The 16931-nt window shown below is 45.0% G+C and overlaps 1 non-coding gene across 1 annotated transcript; it reads right to left on the reverse strand.

The window, feature by feature from the left end:
• Positions 1–485: 485 nt before the first annotated feature.
• Positions 486–558, reverse strand: TRNAS-GGA. Its single transcript has one exon. It is a non-coding gene; the product is annotated as a tRNA-Ser (tRNA).
• Between the last annotated feature and the right edge of the window lie 16373 nt (positions 559–16931).

Raw genomic sequence — 16931 nt, forward strand, 5'->3', positions numbered from 1 at the left:
TAGTGGTAAAGAATCTGCCTGGTAGTGCAGGAGACGCGGGTTTGATCCATGGGTCGGGAAGATCCCCTGGAGAAGGAAATGAAAACCCACTCCAGTATTCTTGCTTGGGAAATGCTATGGACAGAGAAGCCTGGTGGGCTATAGTCCATAGAATTGTAAACGAGTCAGATGTGACTTAGTGATTAACAACAGCAACAACAAATCTATGTTTTAGGAATGCTCATTATCTGTCTATCTCTCTTGTCGTTCATATCCCTGATTTTCTTTCTTGTAATTTTATCAAGGGAGCGTTCCATCTGCACTGGTACCTGTAGTAACAGGCTTATCCAAGAATCCAAAGGCTCTTTGGAAATTCTGCCTTTATTATCATAGTTCATGTTAGTACTTTAACTGGTACTAGGACTGTAGCCTACCAGGCTCCTCCCTCCATGGGATTCTCCAGGCAAGAGTATTGGAGTGGGTTGCCATTTCCTTTTCCAGGGGATCTTCCTGACCCAGGGATCGAACCCGGGTCTCCTGCATTCCAGGCAAACGCTTTAACCTCTGAGCCACCAGGGAAGCCCAGGAAATCATTGACCCTGTAGGTCAGGCATGAGGTACAGAGGCTGGAGTTTATTCTGCACCTGAGTATTTGTCTTTTTAGTAAAGCCCCTGTATTAGCTTCCTATGGCTTCTGTAACAAATCACCACAAACTTAATGACTTAAAATAGCATAGATTTATTATCTTACAGCTCTGGAGGTCAGAAGCCTAAAATCAAGGTGTCAGCAGGGCTGTGTTCCTTCTAGAGGCTTAGTTGTGCTGTGTGTTAGCCGCTCAGTCGTGTCTAACTCTTTGCAACCCCATGGACTATATAGCCTGCCAGGCTCCTCTGTCCATGGAATTCTCCAGGCAAGAAAACTGGAGTGAGTTCCCATTTCCTTCTCCAGGGGATCTTCCCATCCCAGGGATCAAACACGGATCTCCTGCATTGCCGGCAGATGCTTTACTGTCTGAGCTAGAGGCTTAGGGGGAGACCTATTTCCTTGCCCTTTCAGGCAAGTTGGCTCCTAGAGACCACCTGCATCCCTCGGTACATGGTCCGCCTTATCCAGACCTCGGCTTCTGTCAGCACATCCGCTCTGACTCTCCTCCTTCCCCCTGTTTCTACTCAGGACCCTTGTGATTACATGGGGTCCATCAGATAATCCAGGAGAATCTCCCCACCTCAGGATCCTTAACTTAATTATAGGTACAAAGTCTCTTTTGCCATGTAAGTAACATATTCAACCAATAGAGTATTGTAAAGTAAAATAAATTAAAAAAAAAAAAAGATACGGAGGTTTTTTTTTTTTCTTTTTTGAGGAGGAGGACTTTATTCAGTCACCACAGTACACTTCCCGGAGGCATGCAGTCACCACAGTGCAGCTAAGGTGCTTCAGTCGTGTCCGACTCTTTGCAACCCCATGGACTGTAGCCTGCCAGGCTCCTCTGTCCATAGGATTCTCCAGGCAAGAATACTGGAGGGGGTTGCCATGCCCTCCTCCAGGGGATCTTCCTGATCCAGGGAGGATGTATGCGTCACGACAGTGCCCTTTCCCCTTCACCGATGCTGCCCTGGAGAAGGAGGGTGAGGTGGCCTGTTTTCTTCCCGTTGTCCCCCAGCTCGTCTTCTCTGATTTCTCTCAAGTGTCTGCTGCGTGAGTACTTGTCTTGCTAACCCTTTCTTCTCCCCAGGACACCTGTTCTACTCCATCCAGCCAAATGTAACTATATATAACCTTTCTTCTTAGGAACTTCTTATTTATTTTTCTCTTCCAAGTAGCACCTTATTGAATCAAATAACTAAAATGCCTGAGAAAAGTTATTATAATATATGGAGATTTGCTTTTAATGAGGGCTAAAACAAGGTTTTATGTTCCTAGAGAACTAGAAATGCCATAAGGATCTTCATCACCTTCTTTTTTCTTCATTTCTGGAAAGTTTTATTTTACATATCACTGCTTCAGGATTCCATGGCCTTGGTTCCGCAACTTATAGCTTTCAAATACATTAAAGTTCTCTAATCAACTCTTACATTTCAAAACAGTCTTTATATTTAATTACCTGTATTTAATTTTCTAGCCTTTTAGCTACATCCCATTTATCTGTTAACCTCAGTTAAAAATTTTTTTTTTCATAGAAACTGCTGCTGCTGCTAAGTCGCTTCAGTCGTGTCCGACTCTGTGCGACCCCATAGACGGCAGCCCACCAGGCTCCCCTGTCCCTGGGATTCTCCAGGCAAGAACACTGGAGTGGGTTGCCATTTCCTTCTCCAAAGCATGAAAGTGAAAAGTGAAAGTGAAGTCGCTCAGTCGTGTCCCACTGTTAGCGACCCCATGGACTGCAGCCTACCAGGCTCCTCCATCCATGGGATTTTCCAGGCAAGAGTACTGGAGTGGGGTACCATTGCCTTCTCCATCATAGAAACTAGGTTTTCTTAAATATATGGAGAACACAAAGCAGGTAGCCTGAAATTTGATGGCATTTCATGCAACACATATTTTAGAAAAGTTCTGTTTTTCCTGCATACTTTATTCTTTCTTGTTTTATTTACAAAATATCTTTCTAGGCCACCTGTTGGTTATATTTTCTTGTAGTTATTTATAAATGGGGCCAGTTCGACTTATCCTGGTCTGTTCTCCAAAAATAGGGAAGTGAATTATTTGGGATGTTGTTAGGGATGCTGAGCATCTATTCAGATGCTGTTTGAGACCATTCTGCTCCCTTGGCGGACAGAGCTGCTGTGTCACTGTATTCCTGGATGCTTTTTCAAGCCACTTGTTTAAAGAGATGTATGTGTGTGTGTGTGTTCCTGGTGCATATACATTAGTGTGTGGTGAGGGATATTGGTGACAGGTGTTGTCTAATGATTGCACCTACCTAGAGAGGGGATATGTTTATTGATTTGACTAAATGCAGTATTTTACTCGGAGAAGGCAATGGTACCCCACTCCAGTACTCTTGCCTGGAAAATCCCATGGACGGAGGAGCCTGGTAGGCTGCAGTCCATGAGGTCGCTAAGAGTCGGACACGACTGAGCGACTTCACTTTCACTTTTCACTTTCATGCTTTGGAGAAGGAAATGGCAACCCACTCCAGTGTTCTTGCCTGGAGAATCCCAGGGACGGGGAAGCCTGGTAGGCTGCCGTCTATGGGGTCGCACAGAGTCGGACACCACTAAAGTGACTTAGCAGCAGCAGCAGTATTTTACTAACATTATCAAAATATACATGAATATATATTAAATGTACACATGACCTGGTCAATGACCAGGTAGGTAGTAAGTGAAGTGGGTGGTCAAGGTTCAGAGGTGTTCTTACTCACCTGGGGACTGGAGCCTTTTATTGATGGAGGGGAGGGACCAGGTACCAGGAAGCGGGCCAGCTCTTGGAGGTGAGACACACTATCCCAGCATTGGGGTCGGCTGGTGTGGTCCAGGAGTGAGTTCCCCGTGGAGGACTGAGCTCTGTTAAGGATCAGCAATAGTAGTTCTCTGACTCCTGTGCTTGCTCCCTTCTAGATTCTCCCCTGGGGCTCAGAACATCTTTATGGAAGTTCTAGTGAGTGTCAGCTATTCACAGAGCCCCAGAAGGGCTTGTCAGGGGTTGTGTCTTTGAAGGGAAAGCAGTGTTCTCTGGGTGTAGGTGTTAGTGAATGCTGGAAACAAGAAGAGTGCAAGCAGGTGGAAGTCAGCCTGACACTGAGGTCATTTTTGTTTGTTTGTTTTGTTTTCCCCAGTTATCCCCTCTGGGTGCAATTCTTGGGAACTTTGGTTTTGTGGTATGGTAGAGGGCAATCACTGTATGTGTCTGAGTCCCTGTATCCTCATTGGTAGAATGAGGATAATAACTCCTCCCTTCCAGGGATTTGGTGTGAATTAAATAAGACGACACATTTAAACTACTTACCCTTGTCCTTGGCACTGGAATCTGTGCTTAACCAAATCTGATTTTCCTTTCCTTTGTTCTCCTTGAATAAGGGATACTCTGCTTGGTTTAGGGTTAGAATTCAGTTTAAGATTATTTCTTTTGGTCGTCACTGCTTCTTTAGCTTTTTTATGATTTTTAAAAATGTAGCCAGTTTGTATGTTGCACTTCCTATGAACCTTATATTGTTTTAAGCACTTTTCATGTATTAACTCGTCTTATCCTTGTGAGAACCCTTGAGGGTATAGGTACTATGCCATCGCTCTTTTACAGATGAGAAAATTGTGGCACAGAGACCATAAGAAAACCTGCTCAAAGATACTTCTCTAAAAAGTTTGAATGCAGGTGTTTTTAATTCACTTTTAACCATTAGGTTAGTCATTAGGATAGGAAGTTTGGTCCAATTTGGTAACATTTTAAAATAGTTGGAAAATGGTGAAATATATAAGATGAAAAAATATACTTGATGAAGTGGAAAGCATAAGAAAGTGGAAATGTCTTGTATTTCCTGGATGATTGGTGAATTAAACATCTTTTTATGTATATTTTGGCTATTTCTCTGTCTTTGGAGAAATGTTTAAGTCCTTTGCCAATTTTTAAATCAAGGTTTTTTGTTTGTTTTTTGCTATTGCATGGTAGGAATTCCTTATGTGTTTTGGATTTTAATCCCTTATCAGATATGTTTCCAAATATTTTCTCCCACTTTATAAGTTGCCTTTTCACTGTTGATTGTTTCCTTTGCTGTGCAGAATTTTTTTTAAGTTAGTTTGATGTAGTCCCACTTATCTAATTTTGCTTTTGTTATTTGTGGGTTTTGGTGTTTATATCCGAGATACCATCACCAAGTCCAATGTCATGAAGCTTTCCCCTAAAGTTTTCTTCTGGGAGATTTACATTCTAGGTCTTTAAATCTCTAATCCGTTTTGAATTGGTTTTTGTGTATGATGTAAGATAAAGTTCAGTTTCATTCTTTTGCATCTGCATATCCTGTTTTCCCAACTCCATTTGTTGAAGAGATTTTCCTTTCCCCGTTGAGTTGTCTCCTCACACTTTAGGTTGGCTATTATAAAAAACCACAAAGATAACAAGTTGTTAGGGGTATGGAAAAATGAGAACCCTTGTACATTGTTGGGAACGTAAAATGGCCCAGCCATTAGGGAAAAGAGTGTGGTTGCATCCCAAAAGATTAAAAGTAGATTTACTGTATGATCCAGCAATCCCACCTCTGAATATATATCTAAGAGAATTGAAATCAGGTTCTAGAGGAGACGTATGTATATTTCCACGTTCATTGCGGTATTATTCACAGAAGCTAAGATATGGAAACAACCTTCAGGTCCATTGACAGATGAATGGGTTAAAAAAAAAAGGTGCTATATACATGCAATGGAATGTTTTTCATCCTTAAAAAAGAAGGAAATACTGCTGTATGTGATAACATAATTGTATGGGAAGGACATTATGCTAAGTGAAATAAGCCAGTCACAGAAAAACAAATGCTGCTTGATTCCACTTACAGGAGGTGTCTAAGATAGCCAGACTCATACAAATGGAGGTTAGAATGGTGGCTGCTAAGGGTTAGGGCAGGGGATTATGGGAGGTTGCTGTACAACAGATACAAAGTTTCGGGTATGAAAGATGAATAAAGTCTAGAGATCTGCTCTACAACACTGTGCCTGTCGTTACTGATTTTGTGTTGTACATTTGCTTCTTAAGTGGTGGTATTAATGCAAATGATAGAAAGTGGGAAGAGTAAGGGAGATCAGAAGGTAGAGATTGTATTATATGATTATCATGAATCAATGAGTATTGGTTTTTCAGGCAAATATGGGCTCAATTAAGGCATCAAAGGCAGAGTTGCCACCTTGAAGTGCCTCCCTCTCAGGAGGTTTGCAAACTAATCCAGGAGCAGAGCGAGCTGGTGTAGGGGTGATGGGTGGGGTGACATATGTCCCGGTGGGCTGAGAACAGTCCTGGTTTATGTCTTTCACTCACCAGCATAATTGTTATTTTTTTTTAATATTAATTTTTGGCTGCCCTGGTCTTCGCTGTTGGGACTGGGCTTTCTCTAGTTGTGGCAAGCAGGGGCTCCTCCCCACTGCAGTGCTTGGGCTCCCCCCTGCCTTGGCCTCTCGTGTTGGGGAGCACGCAGGCTCTAGAGCACTTGCGCTTCAGTGGTTATGGCTCACGGGCTTAGTTGACTCCCAGCATCTGGAATCTTCCGGAACCAGGAATCCGACTAGTGTCCCCTGCATTGGCAAGTAGATTCTTAACCACTGGACCACCAGGGAAGTCCTATAATTGCTAATAACAGTCCTTTTCTTTCTCCAAATTGTCATGGTATATATGATTAGTTACATACTCACCTTAGTAATGAGGTGGGGGAAGTGCAGGGAACAGATGAAAAATGTTCTAGATGGACATTCTGAGAGGTGAGGTCCCTTTTCTCCCTGGGCGTCAGATCAGCATCTGCAGGTGAGGTGGTTGGACCAGCCATCGCCTATGCTTCTTTCTTCTTAATTCCATACTCGCCTAAGCTTTCATGTTTTGGAGGTGAAGCATGCCCAAAGGGTGAGGTGTAATTTGTACAAGAAGCCCAGAGCCTGTCTGTAGGACCAACTCTTTCTGCCAAGCTCTTTTCTGGGCCCCCCTGCTTGACTGGTTACAATAAATGATGTGTCATTTAAGAGCAGATGATGTGGAGATTGCAAGTCTGGGCCCGAAAGACTGAAATATTAATTGATAAAAAAGTAATTAATGAAAACCTAATTAAAGCAGACATTCTGAGCGGGGCGCTCTTGGAACCCTGGGACAGTCTCAATTACCGACTTTCCTCTGAGCTTATAATGTGTAATTGGGAGGTATTAGGCTCTAATGGATGAGATTAATACAAAAATTAATTAATGAAAAAGGAAATTAAATGTGAGTTTGTTAAAAAAAATTTCCAGAGGTGGGTATGTTCCACTGGAACAGTAACTGCTGGAAAGTTTATTGATGAAAATCTTCACAGATGACAAAGGCTTGCGTGTGGGACTGACATGGGGGGTCCTGTTTTGTGACAAACTCACCCTGCATCATTTATCTCCATTAAATAGCATCTGGAGACTTCCCTGATGGCCCAGGTGTAAAGACTGCGTCTCAGGGCAGGAGACGTGGGTTCAGTCCCTGGTGGGGGAACTAAGGTCTCACATTCTGCGAGACAGCTAAGCCTGCACGCTGTAACTACTGATGCCCTGCAGCCCCTGTGCCGCAACTGGAGAGTCCGTGTGCCGCAGTGAAAGACTCACGCAACACAGGAAGACACCACGTGTCGCAACTAAGACTCAAGTGGCCAAATCAATAGTAAATAAATATACTTTTAAAAATAGCACCTGACATCAGCTAGGGCTGTGAGAGTCTTAATATGGAAAAATCAGAAGTGTTTCATTTCTCCTCCAGGAGAGAAAGTTCACTCTGGGCTCCCTCTGATGAGGCATCACTCCTACAGAAGAAGGTAAACAAAGATAGGGTCTTTGGGGGGCTCAAAAAAGAAATAGACTCTCGGATCAGTGCAGAGTATGGGATTAAAAAGAAATCTACTCTTCCTTCAGCTATTTGAAAAATTAACTTCCCTTCATATCCGGGAGACCTGTTTTTACAGATGTTTATGGGCTAGTGACGTTTGCAAGGGCCCCTAATGATGCTGGCTTGCCGTGAGGACTCTCCTGTCCCATGTGCTTCTGCGCACCATGACTTGACCTTCTGCATGATTCACTGCTCTGTTCTATTGATCTGCAGTTAATCACTTCTGGGTTTCGATTTTTCTACCTTGAAATGAGTCAGGGAGTTGAGGCATGCTCAGCACAGTTCACGATGCAGCTCTAGCTGCTTCTGGAATTTAGTGTGCCCAACAGTCACTTGGGGAGCTTGTTAAAAATGAATGGACTCTGTGGTCCCATCCCCTGCTTGAAGCTGCTCCTTTAGTTTCGGGGTGTGGCCAGGGAATCTGCATTTTCATGTGGTGCTTTAGATACAGATGCCAGGGGCACCGTGATCTTTGAGTCGAATGCTTTTTACCACTGAATGAACTAGTGCCTACTTTAAATTCAAAGATTTGGGTTCTCTGGACTGAATGTGTCCCCTCAAAATACATGTACTGAATCCTCATGTCCCGTGGGATGGTGTTTGGAGGTGGGGGGTTTGCAGGTGATTAGGTCAGCCTCATGCTAGGTAAAAGAGGCCCTAGAGAAATCCCATGCCCCCGTCTGCCGTGTGAAGTTGCAGTGGGTTCTCACTAGACACAGAATTTGTCGGTGCTTTGATCTTGGACTTCCCAGCCTCCAACACTGTGAGAAATAGATTTCTGTTGTTTGTAAGCCATCCAGTCTGGAATATGGTGAGGGCATCCTCAAAGGGCTGAGACAGTGTGCGTCCTGGACTCAGTTTATGTGCCCACCACATTCTCTTGGGCTTGTCTGTCCCCCGGCCTTGACTTCCTGCTCAGCATACTGTACCCACTTTGGTGGAAAGTGCAGCATCTTTGGTGTCCAAACTTGAGCAGATAGAGCCTGGATGAATCTTGTTCCATGAAGTGTGATCTTTTTCCAAGGGCTGCCTGGAGGGAATTGGGTATCACAACCTGTGCATGCAGGAGTCGGGACTCTCTGCAGGCTGAACTTGAATGAGAGAGCCAGGAAGCAAGGCAGCAGATAAATGCCTTTCCCTTCCTTTCCTGGAAGGAACTATCCAGGACAGAGTGGCTCCGTATAGCTGCACTGAAGCTGCTGGCTGTGTTATCTTGCGAAGCTGTGGCCCACTTAAGGATGTGCCATTAGGTGTGGGTTTTTCCTCCTTCACTGTTTCACTTCTTTTCCTTCACTTTTGCTACCCGGGCATTGCATCCGGTTTAGTGAGAGTGTGTTGCTTCAGCCTTTGTCCCTGGCTGGACTGGAAGTGCACTTGCTGGCTGAGCAGGTCAGATAATCTTGGTGAGCCTTCATCTCTCCACCTGGTGAATGGGTACAGCAATCTTAGTACTTTCTATATGGGGACATTTCAAAGTTCAGTAACATTTATAATATATTTATTAACTTAATTATAATAAATATATTTAATATAGTAATAAGATATGGAAAATGAATACAGTATGCCAGGATGCTTGCTCCCATCCCCAGGGGAGAGAACTTTTGCCTGGAAAGACTCTCCTGTGTCTTCCAACAATCCCTCCTTTAAGTTCTGCTCACCAGGCCTCATCATGGTTCTATTTCCCCAGAGTTCTCTTTAGGGAGAAATGTGATGATCGAATAATAGGAAAATCTGGTGTGCTTGAAAGGTCTGTTTCTCCCGGGACAGCCGTACTTTGGAATCTAGGTTACACATCAGCCTCTTGTGAGGCTTTGGTTCAGAGTTTGTAGTGCTGAGGGTCTACCTCAGCCTGTGTAACTGTACCACGGGGCAGCCATCCTTTCCTGTGTGAGAGGTCTTGGAGGCCCCTTGGCCCCTGTGATCTTTCTCTGGCTTCTGTGTATCTCTCAGGGTGTGATACATCCATCCAGGGCTGTGATCTCAACTAGGTGCTACTTTGTCTTCCAGGGGACATTTGGCAATGGCTGGAGAGATTTTTGGTTGTCACAGCTGGGAGAGGCACCCATAGCATCTGGTGGGTACAGGACAGGTGTGCTGTTCAACATCCTGCGAAGCACAGGACAAGTCTTCCCAACAAAGAATTGCTCGGTTCAAAATGCCGGTAATGCCAGCACTGAGAAACCCTGGTCTGGACAGGCTCAGTCATCTGGGGTTTGCCTTGCAAGGACACTAAAAAGTCACCAAGGGAGAATTCTGCTGTCTCTGCAGAAGCGAGAAGATTTAACTTCTCCATGGGCTGAGAAGCCTCAGATAGATGACTCCTCTGAATCTTGGGGCCAGGCCTTCTTTCAGGAGTCTTGTAAACTCTATTCAGTAGGGGCTAACTGCATGTGGAGGTGAGAGATGACTTTCCTGCTGGAAGTAGAGGTCACTCAAATTCTCCTTCAAACAAGCAGTAAACTGTGGTTTCACTATTAGCTCACCCGTGACTTAACCCGAGAATGACGAGGGGTATCATGGCAAGAGCATGGACTCAGACCTGTTTTCCAATCCTGGCTTCACTTTTTATTGAGCTGTGTGACTCTGAGTAAGTTTCTTAATGTCTCTGAGCCTCAGTCTTCTCATCTGCATACTGGAGGTGGCCATGTCTGCCTTGCCCTCTGCTTATTGATGGAGAGCTTGGCACTGGTGGAGAGGTCCACCCTTCCCCACCTTTGTGTAGCCTCTGTCCACCCTTCTGTGACCTTCTGTAGCCTCCCCAGGTAAGGGAACTGACCTTTGGTTCAGATTTTATTTCTTTCCCTCCTCCGTGTACTCTCAGTTGACTTGAACCAATTGTATCTATAGGTTTTGCAGAGGAAGGAGTGGTGTTAGAAAGAATAAAGCTGATGGAGAAGGGACCCATTTCATCCATGACCTGAAAGGGCATGAAAGTGTCTATTAAGACACGTATTATTCAGCTCAAGATTTTTTAAAACTTAATGTAATTTTTTAATTCAAAGAAACACACCCCCGCCCCGCTGCCGCTTTAGCCGATGAGCCTGGTCTACTCTGCATCCTCTCTCTCGACCTTCTGCCGACTCTTTAATCCTGACAGCTTCTAGTGTTCCTCTTGGCTCACGGTCTGGGGGATAGAACCAGGGGTCTGAATGTCTTTCCCTAAAATGGAAGCTTGGGGTCTTAAAAAATGTTTTCTTTCCCAAGCCTTGTTTCTGGCTGATTCACATACTTCATCTCATATATTTCTCATAGCAACTCTAGGAGATGGGTATCAGTTCAGTTCAGTTGAGTCGCTCAGACATGTCCAACTATTTGTGACCCCATGGACTGCAGCACGCCAGGTCTCCCTGTCTTATCACCAACTCCTGGAGCTTGCTCAGTCTCATGTCCATTGAGTTGGTTATGCCATCCACCCATCTCATCCTCTGTCATCCCTTTCTCCCACCTTCAATCTTTCCTAGCATCAGGGTCTTTTCCAGTGAGTCAGTTCTTCACATCAGGTGGCCCAAGTATTGGAGTTTCAGCTTCAGCATCAGTCCTTCCATTGAATATTCAGGATTGATTTCTTTTAGGATGGACTGGTTGGATCTCCTTGCTGTCCAAGGGACTCTCAAGAGTCTTCTCCAACACCACAGTTCAAAAGCATCAATTCTTCGGTGCTCTGCTTTCTTTATAGTCCAACTCTCACATCCATACATGACAACTGGAAAAACCATAGCTAGGGTTTTTAATGTCTCTGCTTTTGAATATGCTGTCTAGGTTGGTCATAACTTTTCTTCCAAGGAGCAAATGTCTTTTAATTTCTTGGCTGCAATCACCATCTGCAGTGATTTTGGAGCCCCCCCAAATAAAGTCTGCCACTGTTTCCATTGTTTCCCCATCCATTTGCTATGAAGTGATGGGACCAGATGCCATGATCTTAGTTTTCTGAATGTTGAGATTTATGCAAACTTTTTTACCCTTCTCTTTCACTTTCATCAAGAAGCTCTTTAGTTCTTTGCTTTCTGCCATAAGAGTGGTGTCATCTGCATATCTGAGGTTATTGATATTTCTCCTGACAATCTTGATTCCAGCTTGTGCTTCTTCCAGCCCAGTGTTTCTCATGATGTACTCTGCATATAAGTTAAATGAGCAGGGTGACAATATATAGCTTTGACATACTCCTTTCACAAGTTGGAAGCAGTCTGTTGTCCAGTTCTAACTGTTGCTTCTTGACCTGCATTCAGATTTCTCAGGAGGCAGGTCAGGTGGTCTGGTATTCCCATCTTTTTAAGAATTTTCCACAGTTTGTTGAAGGAGGTGGGTATGATTATCTGCAATCCATGGCTGAGGAAATTGAGGCTCCTACAGCCTTGTAAGCGGGTGAGCTGAGATTTACACTCAGAGCTGGGTGACTCAGGCAGTCATCAAGTCCTGCTGATAACTCTTGAATCTACTTCTGCCTCCCTGTATCCACTGCTGTCATCTTGGGCCAAGCTGCCATCAGCTGTCACCTGGACCACTGATAGACCATGCATGACTCCTCTGCACTCACCAGTGTTTCCTCTCAGCCCATTTCCTACTCCAAAAACAGTGAAATCAAGGATTGGGACCTTATCTCAAATATCCAGCACGGAATCCCCAGTGCTTGACATCATTCCTGGCACATAGTAGGTGCTCAAAACTGTTGTGAATGAATAAATTAATGATTAGATTTGCATTTTGGAAAATTTTCCTGGTTAATGTGATTTGCTCATCCATCCATTCATCCATTCCCCATCTCTCTCTCCGTCACCTGTCCCCTCCCCATCTATCCATCCATCCTTCATCATCCTCATTCATCCACCTCTTTATTCATCTAATCAATTTTATCAGAGCAGTAAAAAGGCAACACACATTTAGTGCTATTAGGTCAGACTGAAATAGGTATTATAAAAGGGCTCTTTGATGCAGAAAACATCATATGATTTCTTTTTTAAGAGTGAATCAAGATAAAAGCAGGCACTTTTCATGAGTTTAACATGTGCCTGAAAATTTGGACCTTCATCTAAAATATTAAAATACAACCTGTGCTTTTTCTAATTTTCTTCATAGATGATCAGAGGCAGCATGAGTAATTCAAATACAAGCTAAGTTCTAATCCCTTGCCTATTAGAAAGCTACTTGCACTTTGGGGTGCAAAACAGAGATTGCAGACATATTAATATTTAAGAGCTTGGAGACTGTCTAAGCGAAGGTGGAGGCATGTAAAACAAGAACCCACTTCAGAGCAGATTTTCATAAGGTCCGGTTAGGGGGCTGCACAGTCTCACTAAGGGTCTCTGTCCGCCATCCCGGCTGCTACCCCACACACCAGGCAGCCCGGCTCTGCCTCTGAGCTTGGAGTTTGGTACTCTTTGTACCCCCAAAGAGATCCCGGGGATTCTCTGCTGCTTTCGCAGACTTTTCTGCCTGTGGTCATAGTTAACAAAGGCAGCTAGGTGAGGAGGGACGAGATTACCAGTGCAAGAGCCTCATAAATATGAGATGAGACGGCTGGGATGGAAATGAAAGTTGAGATGCTCAAAAATAAAGCGTGAAAGAGCCTTGGCCCCGTATAAGAACAGGATTGATCTCTGTACGCTGACAGAATGTACGATTTTCCCTTCGCTTTACTACAGTGCTTCTGTTTCTATAGAAACCACCAATTTTATAGACAGAGAGGCTGTGTGAGAAGGCGCGGGGCGTTCAGTTTGAAGCCAAGTGCCGTCAGGGCATTGGCACTCCCAGCCCTGGGGAGGGGCCTTTCTTCTTCGCCTGCTAACTAGCTCTCCTGGGGATAGTTAATGATTACCCGGCTTGGAACCTGTCGCTATGATAATACTTGCAATGCTTCTTCTTTCTGTAGAGCCCTGAAGATGCGGCTAGCTCTAGGGCTCTTAGAAGCATTCCCACGGAGGGCAGTGGCGCACAGACCCCCTGCCTTTCATTCATTCATTTGTTCAGCTGATACACACTGATATCTCAGCACCAGACACTGTGTCGAGCCCTGGAGGAGTCCACACCGTAGTAAGGGAGTCAGACAGGCAAGGCGACAACTTCATTTTGGTTCTTCTAGAGAGGTTTTTCTGGCCAGGCTCCCTTAGAGAGAAGAGGCTGGAGTTGGTTGGATCTCAGGCAAGGGCTGGCAAAGATAAGCAGGGTCTGAGTGTTTCAGTTAGTTTTTGCTGCATAACAAGCTACTCCTAAGGTAGTAGCATCGACCAACAACTGTTTTCTATGTTTGTGATTCTGTGGATTGGCAATTAGGGCAGGGCATGGTGGAAAGGTTTATCTCTGTCCCATGTTTGCAGCCTCAGCTGGAGGGTAGCTCAGAGGCTCAAGATGGCTGAGTAATAGTTTGAATGTTGATTGTTCTCACCATTTGATATCTGCTGTGTCTGGATTGTCCAAGAATGGATTTTCTACCCACGGGTCTAGCACCTGGCTGGATGGCTAGAACAACTGGCCTCATACCTTCTCTTCACTAGCTTGGGCTTCCTTCCATCATGGCCTTCTCAAGATAGTTGGACTTCTTCATGGCAGTGGATGCTATGAGGCTCATGAGACCTAGCCTCAGACATCCCGGAGCATCATGACCACTGTCTTCTGTTTGGAAAACTAATTACTAAGACTAGAGCAGATTGAAGTGGAGGGGAGGGAAGCGCCCTCCCTTTCAGCAGGGGAATGGCATGCATGTCTGGGGAGGGAAGGAGTTGATGTCAGACACCTTGGAGATGAAGTTCCCGAACTTCTGTTTTCAGGAAAGATGTGAGACTCTAATGAAGAGGAAGTCAAGATTGTAATGTTGCAGCAATGTGGTTGCTGGACAATGGGTCTGACAGGTGGGAAGAGGATGGTAGGGAGTGGGAGATTGATATTGCACATGGGGAGGGGCTCTTGGCTCAGGTTTTTATTCAGAGAGTGTGTTCCATAGTGTGTTTGTGTGGCAGAGATCATGAAAAATGACATGGGAACTTGTGAGTATGATGCTCAGCGTGGAGTTAGGCCTGGCAATCTCGATTCTAGCTGCGGCTGCTGGTTATACATGACAGACTCCAACCCAAAGTGGCATAAGCAAAGAGGGAATGGGTTGGATCATTTACTTGAAAAATCCTGGAGTTGGCCTCTTCAAACATTGCTGGACCAAGAGTCTCACATGGGTCATTGGTTCCTGGCCTCTCTCATCTTTTCACTTTGCTTTCTTTTGACCTGGCGGAACTCCTAGGTATGCTTTCCTCCTAGGGAAGGAAGAAGCCTGCATCCTTATACCTCTAGGATCAGTACTAGAGAGAAAACTGCTCATTTCCAACCATTCAAAGCATGGACCAGACTTTTGCTGGCTTATATCAGATCCAAGACCATCCCTGAACCATTTACTTTAGCCGGGGGTTTGCAGGATTCTGATTGGCTGACTCTGAGTTAAAGTGGCCACACCTGGGGCAGGTTAGGGTAGGGAAGGCCAGCTCTCCAGAGTATGACCCAGATGTTCTTAAAGATGAATGAGGAATGGATATAGGGCAGCTCGAGCAGTACTGCCCTCTCCAGGTGGCAGTTGAGGCTTAGGGAATAGATGAGATGGTCCAGGAAGAGAGTGTTATGAGTGAGACTGAGGCCTAGGATAGGGCCCTGAGTAGCATCTAAGGATAGGCTAAGAAGGCAGACACCATGAAAAAGTCAGGGATGGAGTACCCAGGGCAGGGGTGGGTGGGAGGAGAACCAGTGGTATGTGGCTTTCTAGAAACCAAGGGAAGGATGCATTTCAAGAGGCTGTGGTAAGTAAGTACTGGAAGTGTCTTGTGGAAATCAACTGAGATTCACTCATTCATTTGACAGATATATACTGAGCACCTTCTATGTGTCAGGTACTGTTCTAGTACTGGGGATACAAAAGCAAACAAAACAGACAAAATCCTCTGCCCTCAAGGATCTTACATCCTAGATCCAGGGACAAGGTGGCGACCTTGGTGAGGACTGTCTCAGTGACTGGCAGATGGCACTGTGTTGAAGAGTGAGTGGACGGTGAAATGATGCGAAACGGTGTGTGTATGTGTGTGTATGTATGTGCACGCACACACACACACAGTCGTGTCCAATGCTTTGGGACCCCATGGACTGTAGCCTGCCAGGCTCCTCTGTCCATGGGATTTTCCAGGCAAGAATACTGGAGCAAGTTGCCAATTCCTACTCCAGGGGATCTTCCTGACCCAGGGATCAAACCTGTATCTCTTGCATCTCCTGCATTGGTAGATTGGTTCTTTACCACTGCAGCACCTGAAAAGCCAGAGGCGAAAAGTAAGTGAGTAGTTTCTTGCAAGAAGATTGTCAAGGGAAGAAAAGAAAACGATCAAAGGCTGGCGTGGATGAGACATTGGGTGAATATTTTAGTTTATTCTTTTTTGGCTTAGCAGCTTGTAGGTTCTTAGTTCCCTGACCAAGGATTGAACCCTTGCTCCCTGAAGTGGAAGCACGGAGTCCTAACCACTGGACTGCCAGGGAATTCCAGTTTCTTTTTCTTTTTTTTTTTTTTTTTAATGTGAATGGGACTCTCTCTTTCCATATTTTGATATTGTGTATGGGCTCGTCAACTCTGAGAAGACCTCACCACTTGACTGTTTACCTAAAGGAGATTCAGGTAGGTATTTGGATGGAGGGAGAGAGGTAGTACTAGAATTTTCCCTGCCCCAAGCAGAAAGTCTGGGTTGTCCTGCCATCCAGAGAGGAGAGGAAGAAACCCCTTCCCACCTCCCTTTAGTACCTCTGCCGTGAGGGGCTGGGGAAAACCTGGGCCGCGTTTAAGCACCCACCATATGCAGAGGGGCGTCCCTGGTGGCTCAGACAGTGAAGAATCTTCCTGCATTGCAGGAGACCTGGATTCAATATGGGTTGGGAAGATCTGGAAAAGGGAATGGCTCCCCACTCCAGTATTCTTGCCCGGAAATTTCCATGAACCAAGGAGCCTGGCAGGCTACAGTCCATGGGGTCACAAAGAGTCAGACACAGCTGAGAGACTAACACTTTTGGTATGCAGAAAGGATGTATTTTAACCTGCTCAAGTCTCTCCCTCTGAAAAAAAACAATCCAATCTCGCTGTGAGCCTGTATTCTTGATGTTTAAATTCCTCCTTCTCACCCACAGTGCCAGCTGCTTGTGAATGGGGAATTGGGCAGACCTTAGGTAGTGTAGGGGCAGGGACAGGGGTAATGTGGATAACTGGCCCCTGGATAATTGAGAGTTGATTGTAATTAACCTATTTTGGAAGCACAGTGCAAGATCCCATACCTGCACTGCTTATGCAATCTATTCAGAACCCTCTTTGTAGCTGCTGGTTTTCACCTGACATTTTGTGGTTCTCAGCTGAGGTTTATTTTTTACACCCCCCAACCCCCGCCAGGTAACATTTGGCAAGGTCTTGAGACATTTT

Source organism: Oryx dammah, unplaced genomic scaffold (assembly GCF_014754425.2).
Source record: "Oryx dammah isolate SB20612 unplaced genomic scaffold, SCBI_Odam_1.1 HiC_scaffold_10, whole genome shotgun sequence".
Classification (NCBI taxonomy): Eukaryota; Metazoa; Chordata; class Mammalia; order Artiodactyla; family Bovidae; genus Oryx; species Oryx dammah.